Source organism: Helianthus annuus, chromosome 2 (genome assembly GCF_002127325.2).
Source record: "Helianthus annuus cultivar XRQ/B chromosome 2, HanXRQr2.0-SUNRISE, whole genome shotgun sequence".
NCBI lineage: Eukaryota > Viridiplantae > Streptophyta > Magnoliopsida > Asterales > Asteraceae > Helianthus > Helianthus annuus.
Genome location: NC_035434.2, coordinates 14,509,283 through 14,524,177, shown reverse-complemented (window position 1 = coordinate 14,524,177; position 14,895 = coordinate 14,509,283).

Here is a 14,895-nt window from a genome sequence, read left to right as displayed (position 1 = left end):
TATGTAACGCCCGAACTTTCCGTCAATTTGTATAGTGTGTATAAGAAAATGACAAAGACTCGTATTGTAATTAGTTGAAACTTTGGGGTGCATCATCTTTGGGAACAAGTCGTCGCATCATAATACTTGGAGGGTTATTTTGAAACCTCTAATTAAATCATCATCCTTAGATAACCAACTTTTGCCAAACCGCCTGCGATACTTTCACAATCTCGAAACCCTACGGCCGCAAACGAAGAAGAAGAAGGAACATAACTCGCCTACTCCATCGACACTTAGGTAATTCTCGCTTGTATTCTCCGATTTGTAGATGCTAGTGTGATCATGAATGATATCTTATGTACGAGGTTCTTGTCGGTTAGGGTATTCGTGGTGTGCAGTAAGCAGTGACGAACAAGGTGAAGGGACACGGTCTGATTCTTGGTTCTTCTCCGATTCTCAGGTAACGCACACATCTCGATTTAATTTATGAGTAGCGTTGATGTGTTGGTCGAGGCTCGCTATGAAGCTATTAATGATGGTTGTATGATTCTCTAAGGTTTCGCGTGTCCTTGACGGTGTATGGTTCCTCTGGTTGGTGATCACACACGGTTTGTGAAGCGGTCTCTGTTTCGGTCGATCCTCTCCAACATTCTCAGGTTCTTGAGCTCGCTTTAGGGTTCGCGTGTTCTTTCGCTTGTTCACTTTTGATAATTCGAACGTTTGCGTTAAGGTGAGTTCTATCGCCCATCTTTTCATATTTTATTTGTTTTGGGCTGAAATACATGCTTAAGTGATTTTAAATTTAGTAGGCATACGTGTATTTTGTGCGAGAGCTTGATTTGAAATAATTGTTTGCCTACGTATACTATTTTATTTATTTATTTATTTGAGGGCCTCGGGTCCTCGGTCGTTGCTTTCGGGGCGGCGACGGTTATGCGGGATGGGAAACATCAATCCAAGTGGTGGAGTCGATGTGACCCAATTGTCGTTACCTTCGGGGTGGCGACGGATTATGTGGGATGTTGTTGTGACCTTCGGGGTGACGACGGATTATACGAGATGTTGTTGTGACCTTCGGGGTTACAACGGTTATGTTAGGTTGCATTATGTGACCTGGGCATGTAGTCACTGTACTTATGCCAAACCAGTACTTTAAAAAGGAAATGACGATTTACGAACTATTTTATTAGAACCGGAATAGGTTCAAAGGTTTTGAACTAAAATGTTTAAAAGAAAATTCATAATAGAAACTTATTACTATAGAACTCACTCAATGTAGTTGACGATTTTTAGCATGTATTTCAGGTAAGAAGAAGGTTTGAATGTTGGCGGCTCTTTGGTGTTGACAGTGGTTACCCGGCATCTTTTAATGTTTTGGCATTTCCCGTGTTTTGAACAACTAAAGCACTTTAGTCGTTTTGGTACTTTGAAGTTTGTTCGTACTTCATCTAAATTTTTCCGCTGCGTATTGATGACATTTTGGTCTAGAACTATGTTTGCTTATCGTATTACCAACGAGTCGGGTTCCCGAGTTTGGGGCCTTTCAAGTTGGTATCAGAGCCGTAGTTTGAGAGATCTGGGCATCCCCGATGCCTAGACTTGGACTGAAAATGGGACCATGAGTGGAAATGCCAAAACGGGTAACCTAAAGCCAAGATCGCCAACTGTTTATCTGTGTCTAGTAGGTTAGGACAGGGGCGAAATGCCAACGATGCAGGACAGGGATGGTTTAAAACCCGAAAGGCAAGGCGAGAGGGAAATGGCGATTGGCCACCGTCATTAACTAATTGTTTTGCTTGTAGTGTTTTAAATTGTACCTGAATTGCTCTATTTGGTGTTTCATTTCAGTAACTCGTAGATGGCTCGTGGAAGAAAACCAACTAACGATGGAGGTGCTAAGAACACCCGCAAGAACAAGATTACTGTTGACCATGTTGATGAGGGGTTGGTTCACTCTCAACACCCAGAGCCCTCTCAGCACTCAGAGCCCTCACAGCATACTGAGAAGTTTGTGTTGGAACCCGCTGTTCGTGAAGCTGTTAGGGATGAAATCCTTGGGATGATTCAGGAGTTTCTGCCAGATATCGTGAAAGGGGCTTTTGAATCATTGAAAGATGACGTGTTGAAGGATATTGGGACTAAGAAAAAGAAGGCAACTAATGATGATACCAATAGTGAAGGGGATGGTACAGGCAAGAATGGAAAAGGGGGTTGTAATTATGCAGCTTTTAAGAGGTGTGACCCACCTCGTTTTGATGGACGAAAGGACGCAGTGGCAACATGTCATTGGCTGTCTGAGATGGAGGCTATAATCTCTATTAGTGAGTGTCGCGCTGATCAGGCGGTGAAATTTGCTGCTCATTCGTTCATCGCCGAGGCACTACACTGGTGGAACACTATTCGGGAAAGGAAGAGTGCTCAAGAGTTGGATGATATGAAATGGGAAGATTTGAAGCAGATGGTAAAAAAGAAATTTTGTGCTCCTAACGAAATTGAGAAAATTGAGAAAGAGTTCCTAACTTTCAAAGCAGGGAAATTGTCACACCGGGAGTATACTTCCAAATACATTGAGATGGCACGTCTCATACCGTACATGTCTGGGAATGATGAAAGGTGGAAGAAACATTACATTGAGGGGTTGCCTGATAGGGTTAGGCACTTGGTAAAGGCTCATGCTCCTCTTGATTTTGATGCAGCAGTTGAGCTAAGTGCGACTCTTTACGATGATGTATTAGCAGTTGAAGAAAAGGTGGAGGAACCAGAAAAGAAAAAGTGGGTTGGGTCGAATAAGAGGTTCAGGGGTGAACATGGGGATACAAGTGATAAGAGGGTTAAAACTGAGAACTTGGGTACATGCAGGAAGTGCGGAAAAACGCACTCTGGGGATTGCTCAATGAAGACCATTCTATGTTTCCGTTGTGGGCAAACGGGACACTTTGCTAATGATTGTAAGGTTGGCCCTGAGTGTTACAAATGTGGGGGTTTTGGGCACATATCCAGAGAATGCAGGGGCAAAAAGGGCGAGGGGTCAAGCCAGGGTCCTGCTGAGGTCAAGAAAGAGGATGTGAAACCGAAGGCAAATGCACGGGCCTTCACGATGACTAAGGCTGAGGCGAAGACTGATCCGAATGTTGTTTCAGGTACATTCCTTGTTAATGATGTTCCTGCTTCTGTGTTATTTGACTCTGGGGCCAGTAGGAGTTTTGTGGCCCATTCCTTTTGTGGTAAATTGCGTAGAATGCCTAGGAAGATTGAGGAACCATTTTGTGTTGAAACTGCTGTGGGTCGACCTACTAGTGTGACCGATGCTTTAGATGATTGTTTTATTGATTTGGAAGGTCATAGGTTCCCTGCTAGACTGTTTATCATTACGTTGGGTGGTTTTGATGTGGTATTGGGAATGGATTGGTTGTCCGCGTTTAATGCAGATATCGTTTGTCGGGAAAAAATGATACGATTGACGTCATTAGAAGGGAGTCCTGTGACAGTTTATGGCGATAAGGTGTGCTCTTCGCCGAAAATCATTTCTATGATGAAGGCGGTAAAATTCTTGAGGCGCGGGTGTGGAGCTTACTTGGCATATGTCATCGATAACGATGTGGAACGTAAGGAGTTGGCTGATGTGCCTGTGGTGTGTGACTTCCCTGATGTTTTTCCTGATGATTTGACGGGAGTGCCACAGGAACGGGAAATTGAGTTCCAAATTGACTTGCTGCCAGGAGCTCAGCCAGTTGCCAGAGCGCCTTACCGTCTGGCTCCGACCGAAATGAAAGAGTTGATGGAGCAGCTTCAGGATCTTTTGGATAAAGGATTCATCCGACCGAGCATCTCTCCGTGGGGTGCTCCGGTGTTGTTTGTAAAGAAAAAAGATGGTAGCATGCGTATGTGCTTTGACTATCGGGAGTTGAATAAACTCATGGTGAAAAACAAATATCCTTTGCCACGCATCGACGATTTATTTGATCAGCTACAGGGAGCGAAGTGGTTTTCCCGAATTGATTTGAGGTCAGGTTATCATCAGTTACGGGTAAGAGAGGAAGACATTCTGAAGACAGCTTTCCGTACGCGCTATGGTCATTATGAGTTTCTGGTAATGTCGTTTGGGTTAACAAATGCCCCTGCGGTATTTATGGATTTGATGAATCGGGTGTGTCGCCCGATGTTGGATCGGTCAGTGATTGTGTTTATTGATGACATCTTGATTTACTCTAAGAGTGAAGAGGATCACACGGTTCACTTGCGAGAGGTGTTAGAGATGCTACGGAAGGAGAAACTTTATGCTAAGTTCTCCAAGTGTGCTTTTTGGTTACGCGAGGTTCAGTTTTTGGGGCATGTTATTAATTCAGAAGGAATTATGGTGGATCCTGCTAAGATAGATGCAATAGTGAATTGGAGTCCTCCTAAGACTCCATCAGAAATTCGCAGCTTTTTGGGTCTCGCGGGCTACTATAGGAGATTTATTCAGGATTTCTCCAAGCTAGCATCACCATTGACTCGGTTGACAAGGAAAGAGGCAAAATTTGTGTGGGGTGCGGAGCAGGAAACCGCATTCGAGGTGCTAAAGAAGAGATTGACCGAAGCTCCGGTTTTGACATTACCGGAGGGAACAGATGACTTAGTAGTGTATTCAGATGCTTCATATCAGGGACTGGGTTGTGTTTTGATGCAGCGTGGGAGGGTGATAGCCTACGCTTCACGTCAGTTGAAAACTCATGAGGTTAACTACCCTACTCACGATTTGGAGCTGGCGGCAGTGGTGTTTGCCCTTAAGATTTGGAGACATTATTTGTACGGCATAAAGTGCACTATCTACACGGACCACAAGAGTTTGAAATATTTCTTTGAGCAGAAAGAGTTGAACATGAGACACCGGAGATGGCTCGAATTGATTAAGGACTACGACTGCGAAATCCTTTATCACCCTGGGAAAGCGAATGTGGTCGCTGACGCGTTGAGTCGTAAGGAGAGACACACACCCATTCGAGTAAGGTCATGCCAATTGATTGTAACTCCTGATTTCTTGGTACAGTTGAAAGAAGCGCAGACTGAGGCATTGCGTGAGGATAGGTTGAAGGGCGAACGGGTATTCGGCCAGCATGGGATGTTGACCGAAAATAACCAAGGTATTAGATCGATGGGTAATCGCATGTGGGTGCCAGTTTTCGGTGGGTTTAGAGAGAAGATACTCGACGAGGCTCATAAGTCAAGATATTCGATTCATCCAGGGGCAACCAAGATGTATCAGGATTTGAAGAGGGATTACTGGTGGCCGGGTATGAAGTATGATGTGACCCAGTATGTAGGGAAGTGTTTGACGTGTCTCCAGGTGAAAGTAGAGCATCAAAAACCGTATGGGAAGATTCAGCCGTTAGAGATTCCCGAATGGAAATGGGAACACATTACCATGGATTTTATCACAAAGCTACCAAAGACATCTAAGCGTCACGACACTATATGGGTGATTGTGGATAGACTAACAAAGAGCGCTCATTTTCTGCCGATCCGTGAAGCATTCTCGTCTGAGCAGTTATCGGAAGTGTTTGTGAATGAAATTATTGCTCGACATGGGGTACCGGTGTCGATCGTGTCGGACAGAGACACACGGTTTACGTCTAAATTTTGGAAGAGGTTCAACCAAGCTATGGGGACCCGTTTGCATATTAGCACCGCATATCATCCTCAGACTGATGGACAATCGGAACGAACTATACAAACACTTGAAGATATGCTTAGGGCTTGTGTTATTGATTTTGGTGGTAGTTGGGATAGCCATCTGCCGTTGGCAGAATTTTCTTATAACAACAGCTATCATGCCACGATTGGGATGCCGCCTTACGAGATGCTTTATGGGCGGAGGTGTAGAACCCCGGTGTGTTGGGGTGAAATTGGTCAGAAAGAGTTAGGGAGTCTGGATGTGGTTAAGGTCACATCAAAAAAATTTGATCAGATTAAAGCTAGAATGAAAGCCGCACAAGATAGACAAAAGTCTTATGCTGACAAACGGCGTCGACCTATAGAATTCAATGTTGGGGACCGGGTTATGCTTAAAGTCTCCCCATGGAAAGGTATCATCAGGTTTCGAAAGCGAGGCAAGTTGAGTCCGCGGTATATTGGACCGTTTAGAATTTTGGCGCGTATTGGTGAGGTTGCCTATCGATTGGAATTACCAGATGAGTTAGCAGGGATACATCCCACATTTCATGTGTCCCACCTACGCAAGTGTTTAGCGGATGAAAATGCACATGTACCGCTGAATGACATAGAAATTGATGAGAGATTGAACTACATCGAACAACCGGTAGCAATATTGGACCGGAAGGAAAGGCGATTAAGAAACAAAGTTATTCCTTTGGTTAAAGTACAATGGAAGCACAGGAAGGGGTCTGAGGCTACCTGGGAGCCTGAAGCAGAGATGCAAGAGCTCTATCCGCAATTGTTTTCCAGTACAGAAGGTTTTGGGGACGAAACCCCTTTAAGGGGGGTAGACTTGTAACGCCCGAACTTTTCGTCAATTTGTATAGTGTGTATAAGAAAATGACAAAGACTCGTATTGTAATTAGTTGAAACTTTGGGGTGCATCATCTTTGGGAACAAGTCGTCGCATCATAATACTTGGAGGGTTATTTTGAAACCTCTAATTAAATCATCATCCTTAGATAACCAACTTTTGCCAAACCGCCTGCGATACTTTCACAATCTTGAAACCCTACGGCCGCAAACGAAGAAGAAGAAGGAACATAACTCGCCTACTCCATCGACACTTAGGTAATTCTCGCTTGTATTCTCCGATTTGTAGATGCTAGTGTGATCATGAATGATATCTTATGTACGAGGTTCTTGTCGGTTAGGGTATTCGTGGTGTGCAGTAAGCAGTGACGAACAAGGTGAAGGGACACGGTCTGATTCTTGGTTCTTCTCCGATTCTCAGGTAACGCACACATCTCGATTTAATTTATGAGTAGCGTTGATGTGTTGGTCGAGGCTCGCTATGAAGCTATTAATGATGGTTGTATGATTCTCTAAGGTTTCGCGTGTCCTTGACGGTGTATGGTTCCTCTGGTTGGTGATCACACACGGTTTGTGAAGCGGTCTCTGTTTCGGTCGATCCTCTCCAACATTCTCAGGTTCTTGAGCTTGCTTTAGGGTTCGCGTGTTCTTTCGCTTGTTCACTTTTGATAATTCGAACGTTTGCGTTAAGGTGAGTTCTATCGCCCATCTTTTCATATTTTATTTGTTTTGGGCTGAAATACATGCTTAAGTGATTTTAAATTTAGTAGGCGTACGTGTATTTTATGCGAGAGCTTGATTTGAAATAATTGTTTGCCTACGTATACTATTTTATTTATTTATTTATTTGAGGGCCTCGGGTCCTCGGTCGTTGCTTTCGGGGCGGCGACGGTTATGCGGGATGGGAAACATCAATCCAAGTGGTGGAGTCGATGTGACCCAATTGTCGTTACCTTCGGGGTGGCGACGGATTATGTGGGATGTTGTTGTGACCTTCGGGGTGACGACGGATTATACGAGATGTTGTTGTGACCTTCGGGGTTACAACGGTTATGTTAGGTTGCATTATGTGACCTGGGCATGTAGTCACTGTACTTATGCCAAACCAGTACTTTAAAAAGGAAATGACGATTTACGAACTATTTTATTAGAACCGGAATAGGTTCAAAGGTTTTGAACTAAAATGTTTAAAAGAAAATTCATAATAGAAACTTATTACTATAGAACTCACTCAATGTAGTTGACGATTTTTAGCATGTATTTCAGGTAAGAAGAAGGTTTGAATGTTGGCGGCTCTTTGGTGTTGACAGTGGTTACCCGGCATCTTTTAATGTTTTGGCATTTCCCGTGTTTTGAACAACTAAAACACTTTAGTCGTTTTGGTACTTTGAAGTTTGTTCGTACTTCATCTAAATTTTTCCGCTGCGTATTGATGACATTTTGGTCTAGAACTATGTTTGCTTATCGTATTACCAACGAGTCGGGTTCCCGAGTTTGGGGCCTTTCAGTGTAGAAGGAGATGAAAGAGGAGAGAGTGTTTTGATTTTATATATGTTTTTTTTAGTTAGATTTTGTTTTATTTATATGGTTAAAATTATAAAAATGTCTTCATGTGCCTTGCACATGACATATTTAACTGCAAATTTTAACAAGGTTATGGGCAGAGGATGTAAGGTGTAATGGTTTTTCTAAAAAAGGACTGTGACTGTAATTATTAAAGTTAAAGGCTATCCACTGCAATCCGATACAAACATAAAAGACGAAAAGTGTAATTTACCCTTATTGTTTTATAAATGAGCATTTGGTATCGATTTTTTTACCGATACTCGTACTTATTTTTTGGATTTTCGGTGTTCAATACGGTACGGGTAAAATATTGATTTTTATCTTTAAATATGGGTCATGTACTGGTACTGTACTGTCCCACACCGAACATTTCAATACTCATACCCAGTTTTGACAATTTTCGATACCAGCACAGGTTGACACTCATCCCTACTTATAACCGCCTTTTTCATTTTACATTTAAGCTAATGCTACAAGTTTAATAAGATTATTGGTTCTTAGGGAGTAAGCGACATCCAAATGTATTACCCTAGCCCCATTTAATCCTATGCTATCATGTCAATTTTATACCCAAATACTCTAGAATCATCAAACAATGATGATGTCTACCCACGAGTACCCTAGAATCATGGACCCCATCATTTCACTCCACCAACCAATGACATACACCCTAAAGAGATGGACCCCGCCTCCTCTCTCACACACCCTTAAGCAGCAAAGGTTTACCATCTAAATTACCCTAGCCGAAACCCTCGATGACAATAATACTACCTACTGGCAAACTACCATAGTGGGCTTACCCGCATGATGCCCCGTCCCCTTATACATAAAATGGAATGTTACAAAAGTAGATAAAATTGTCTTTGAAATTCATTGTCACGTGTATTAAGTTGTTAAGGCTATATCCATCCACAACTTTTTTCAACCAACCTTTTAATAAAAAACTAATTTCTCGCTCTTTCACCTACACAACCTAATTTACCTCAACCTTCTCCTCACATTCACAATCCAGTCTTTAAAACATTTTTTATTAAATATATATTTTTATGCTTATTATCTATCCATAAATGTGTTAAAATAATTACAATTAATATTTTCATTTAAAACCGATTTGTTTTAAAAGCAAAATAAATAACAATAATATAAGAAATCTTTTAATAAAAAAACACATACATTTATCAAACATAGTTAATAAAAATAACAAACAAAGATAATGCATTTTTTTATAAAAAAAATTAATTAAAAAATATTTTTTTTTGAAAGAACTCGGTTTTTGATCAAATTTATATCGATATGTTCACAAAAAAAAAGTTAAACAACACTGTTTTTAGATTTTTTTAATAATTAAATATTAAAAAGTTATTAAAGAAAATCATGTTTTAGAAAGAATTAATTGTTATAAAATAAAAATGAAAAACATAATTATAAAACTAACCATTCACTAGCCAATATGTGACATCTTCAAAATATTAAAAAAATCTCTAACCAAAGTTGACACAACAAGCTGGTCGTGAGACTTAATTGAATTTTTTTTTTTCATTAGTCATCAATGGTTGTAGACTAACTAACGTAAGAGTGAAAATAACAACGATAATTCTTAACAAAAAAAAGTAATATATTATTGAATGCATCCAACATTACATTAGGACTCAGAAGTCATTTTTGAGTGGAATTCTAAACTTAAGTTATCATCACATCTTTTAAATCTATAATTGATATATAATTATTGAAATTAAAAGTAAAGAAACATGTAAATCAAGTCACTTAGTCAACAAAAGACTTGATCAATATTCACAGCCATGTGAAGGCTAGCAAGAATAAGAGGCTGCATGGTGTATCTAGAACGCTAGAAACAAGGCAGTTTTTCAAAACAAGGTGATAGGTATAAATAAGGTGAATGAAAACATTAAAGCGCTAGGCTATCTTTGGGTTAAGAATCGATCCCCATGCTCAAATTTAAAATGGAAGGAATGGTGTAATTTTGCCTTATAATGTTTGTTTTGTTGTGGGCGCTAGCCAGTGGCGAAGCTTGAATTTTTCGGCCGGAGGGGCGAAGAAGTATATACCCAAAATTTTCTATAGAACCGGGGGGCGAAAACGTATATACCCACAAATTTCTATACGAAAACTACGTATATAACACTACTGAGCGAAAAATTCGGGGGGAGGGGGGGCGCCCCTCCCCGCCCCTCTTATCCTTCGCCCCTGGCGCTAGCGATTTGCTAGGTGCGCTTTTGTTTGAATGAAAGTTGCCGTTCAAAGAAAAAAAACTCACTTAATCGGTGATTTACGTGTTTTATACGTTAGAATCACTAAAATTGTGAGAAAATTTTAGTGCTAAAATCCTAAAACCGGAGCTAAATGATGAAACGCGGGTCTATACGTTGATCCAAACACCATGTGGTATTTTCCACAAGATTTGATACGTAGAGAACTTTTCGTGCATGCTTGTGGGCCCATAGCTCAACTCATAGGCCGTGTATGCTTCTTTATTTTATGTTTGTTATATTCGTCATGTTTTCTTTTTTCTAGCAAGTAGAAGTCTGCTAACTCTTGGTTAGCTCTAATCATTTTGTAAAGGTTCTAATGTTTATTTTATTTGGTTATTTTTTATAACAGAGATCACTAATCTATATGAAAAGTTTGGTGTTGAAACATGTGGTGGTGGGTTGGCTACCGGACAAAAAAGACGTGTGTCGCTAAACTTGTTGGCCGTAGGAATGGATGAAAAGGATGAGGGGTCGGCTCATGGGTTTTTAGCAGTGGCGCAACTTAGAGGAGGCCGGACCGGGCCTTGGCCTGTGCGGTTTTTTCGTCCAGTAGTGTTAAATTTCAGGTTTTCGAGAATTTTTTTAAATGTGTATTGGTTCGGCCCAGGTTGATTTTATCTCCAAAAAACATCGGCCCATGCTGAGTTTTAGGTCAAGATCCGCCACTGGTTTTTAGGATATTTTTTATTAATATTAATCGGGTAAAATAGTTTTTTTTTTTTTACTAAAATTTAACATAACATCAAAAGAACATTCGATTTAAGGACCAAATACATTACTCGTGAGAGAACAACAATGCTCATATGTATAGTTTTTCAAACCTACGGAACACATGCATAATCTAAGCCTACCATGAACACTATTCGTGTAACTCTTTCTATACATTCTATTAACTTTCTTTTCTGTGCCTACCACGAATACTATCCATGTAATTCTTTCTACGTATATTCATTTTCTTTTACATGCATAACAGATATGCAAGTGAACGCTTTCACAAACATTTTGTTTGTCTTCATCCATTGAACCAAACTAAATAAAACCTTGTTTATATTTGATGTTTTAATAATAACTAGTTATTTACCCCGCGCTTCGCGGCGGGAGTGTGATCGTTTTTCTCAATGCAAGCGGTTGGAGTTTCGCCATTATCGGTTTGGCTTGTCGAAAAACGTAAAGGCAAACACCGATACCTTTTTCCCTTTTGGCAAAATACCAGCAACGATGTTCGCTCATAAACGGTTAGATTCGTTACGGTATCACAACTGTAACGTCGCTCACTATAGCATACAATACCAAAAACTTAGTTGATTATGAGTAAAACTACGTTTTGAAGAAAATCTAAATTGAAACATTCACCTAAAAAAAAACATAAAAACAACCATGCATTCAGTAAATTTGGATGAATTTTGTAAAATTGTGGTAAGTGTTCATAAAACCATTTATTTTTATCACCTATTTTACCTATTTCCATTCTTGTTTTTAAGCTGTTGCTGCTTCCAAACAAACATAATTTGATCAAAATCTAAGAGAACATAATTTGCTCAAAATCCAAAAACCTCTTAGAGGATCACAAGTTAACGGGTTTTTTTCTCATTATAGTTATTGTAAATTAAAGTTTCATTATTTCTAGAGCACCACCGTCCCCCACCTTTTGTTTCCCGGCGAGAGATCTCTCACCACCATCACCGTCGGCGACGATGAAGAACATCACCATCATCATCGCAGCTTGGTGAGAGAGCGGATAGCGTCGCTTCATCACCACAATCAGAGCTTCACCACCACCTAACCATCGCCCTCTTCGAACACGTCACCACAACAAAACAGCCACCAGCACCGACGTCGTTGCACGCGTCTATGACGCCACCACACACACCCTTCACCATCAACGATTTCTCTCAGATCTGAAATATTGTGCTAATCTTTGGCAGTGTGCGGAACATAATCCAGATCGAGACTCAGAAACACATCATCACGATCTCATTAACATCCATGCGCCAACCAAAAGATTCAAAGCTATAACCGGAGAACAACAGAGGCGTCGCAAACTGGACTTCAGCCGCGGCCATAGACAACCGGAGCCACCGGCGATGGCAGGGCAAGTGGCAACACCTGAAGCTCTCCTTCTATGGAGAGAATAGAAAAGGGGCTACTAAAAATCGTTCAGCATTTCACATCATCGGAAAAGGACCGTCGCCGGAGAAAGCAAGAAAGAGAGAGATCAGGGAGAAGCGATGGAGATAAGACCGATAAAGAGAGCAGCTTTTATCAGAAAAGTCAAAAGTAAAGCTTTACTCTCTCTCATATCTTTCTCCAGTATGATATTTCCTGCGATGACACGTAGTAGATAAGCTAACCACTTGCCACATAAAGGAAATGCTTAAAGTGTTGTGGATCTCTCTACCGGACAAAAAAATTGCATGGCACTATTGTAAATAGCATAAAAATTTTGTCCATTTGCTTTACTGTTCATAAGAACCTACATCAATTGTTATTATATAAAATTAAATTAAAGAGTAAATTGCCATTTTAGTCCTTCAGTTTTGTCTCAAATTACCACTTTAGACTAAATAGTTTTTTTTTTAATCTGGGTCCCTGAGTTTGTTTTTTTTTTTTTTTTTTTTTTGCCATTTTGGTACAACCCATTAACTTCGTTAAAAAATGTGTATTAACTCACACTAAATAGTTTGTTAGTTTCCATTTTCATCCAAAAACCATTTTTTTATTTTATTCAGTTATATATATAAAAAAACTCTTAAACTAAAAAAAATAAAAATACATATTAATATATAAAAAAACCTTTATTTTTTTTAAAAACAGAATATTAATTAATATATATTAAAAAACCCTTTAATTGTTAAAAAAACTATTTTTATATATAATAAAAATCCACAAATCCCCGATTATTTTATACGTGCGAGGTGGGCGGTGATGGGTGGTGGAGGTTGGTGGTGGTGTGTGGCGGAGATGGATGGTGATACTGATGGGTGACGGAGAAGGTGGGGGTTGTGGACCTGTGGTGAGAGAGAGAGAAAGGGTGCGTGAGTTGGGATTGGTGGATTTTTATTATATATAAAAATAGTTTTTTTTTAATTAAAGGGGTTTTCTAATACATATTAATTAATATTTTGTTTTAAAAAAATTAAAGGGTTTTTTTATATATATTAATTTGTATTTTTATTTATTTTAGTTTAAGGGTCCCTTAGTTAAAGTTTTTTATATATATAACTGAATAAAAGAAAAAAAAATAGTTTTTGGATGGAAATGCCAACTACCAAATTATGTGTCTGTTTGGCATGGGGTAATGGAATGGACGAAGGAATGGAATGGATGAGGTAATGGAATGAACCATTACTATTCCATGTCTTGTTTGGTTACCATGTGAATGGAATGAATTATTATTGTGTATTGTTCGGTAGGCAAGAAAAACAGAGTAATAAAATTAGCGGTGAGTGGTGGTGGTGGTCGTCGTCGGTGGTAGTGATTGTGGGTTATAGGTGGCGGTGGTGGGTGTCGGCGGCGGCGATGGGTGGTGGTGGCGGCGGCGAGTGGCGGTGCGGCGGTGATGACGAGTGGTGGTGGCGACAAGGTGGCCGTTGGTGGTGAGTGGCAGCAAAGGTGGCGGTTGGTGGCGGCGACTGCGGTTGGTGGTGGCAGTGGTGGTGGCGTCGACGATGGTGGTGGGCGACGGCGGCGAGTGGCATTGGCGGTTGGTCGCAGCTGTGGGTGATAACGGTGGCGAGTGGGTGGCGGCGGCGGCGGTGGCGGTGGCTGTCGGGGTGAGGTGGTGGCGATGGCGTCGGTGGTGGCGATGGCGTCGGTGGTGGGTTGTGGCGAAGGTCGTGGGTTGTGGTGTTGTTGATGAATGGTGCAAGAGAGGATGGAATTGAAAAAAAAACATGGGGGTGGAAGGAATGATTTTGAGTGAATGAAATGCCTTTTGGAATGGGTGATTCCATTCCATTGACCAACCAAACACTCTTTTCTTCGTTCCCTCGTAATCATTCATTCTATTCCACCTCTCATTCCTTCATACCAAACACTACTGTAGTGTGAGTTAACTACATTTTTTAAGGAAGTTAGTAGGTTTGACTAAAATGGCAAAAAAAAAAAAAATGGAAAACTCAAGAGAAAAAAAAACTATTTGGACTAACGTGACATATTACTCTAAATTAAGATAAACAAATCTCCCTCGATAGTTGAATATTTGGTTAGTTAGCTCTAATATTACATAATAACTAAATATCTATTTTACCACAATAACGCAAGTAGAATTTTTGGATGTGTAATTAATAACTAATACAATGGAGAATGACATTAGAAGTTAATATTTACAGAAAAGAAAACCTTTATTAATCCAACCAAAAAGTCCCCTTAGCAAGGAGCTAACGGAGACCAGAACAGCAAGAACAAAACATAGCCCAGCAGAGTTACAACGCAAACAGAATACAAAACAAAACAGTGAAATAAAATGTTAAATTAAAGTTACGCCAATCGCTCCACGAAATACTCCTTATCTTTGACATGAGTTGGATCCAAGCATACAATGTTTCCTTTACTTCCTTCACCATCTTGC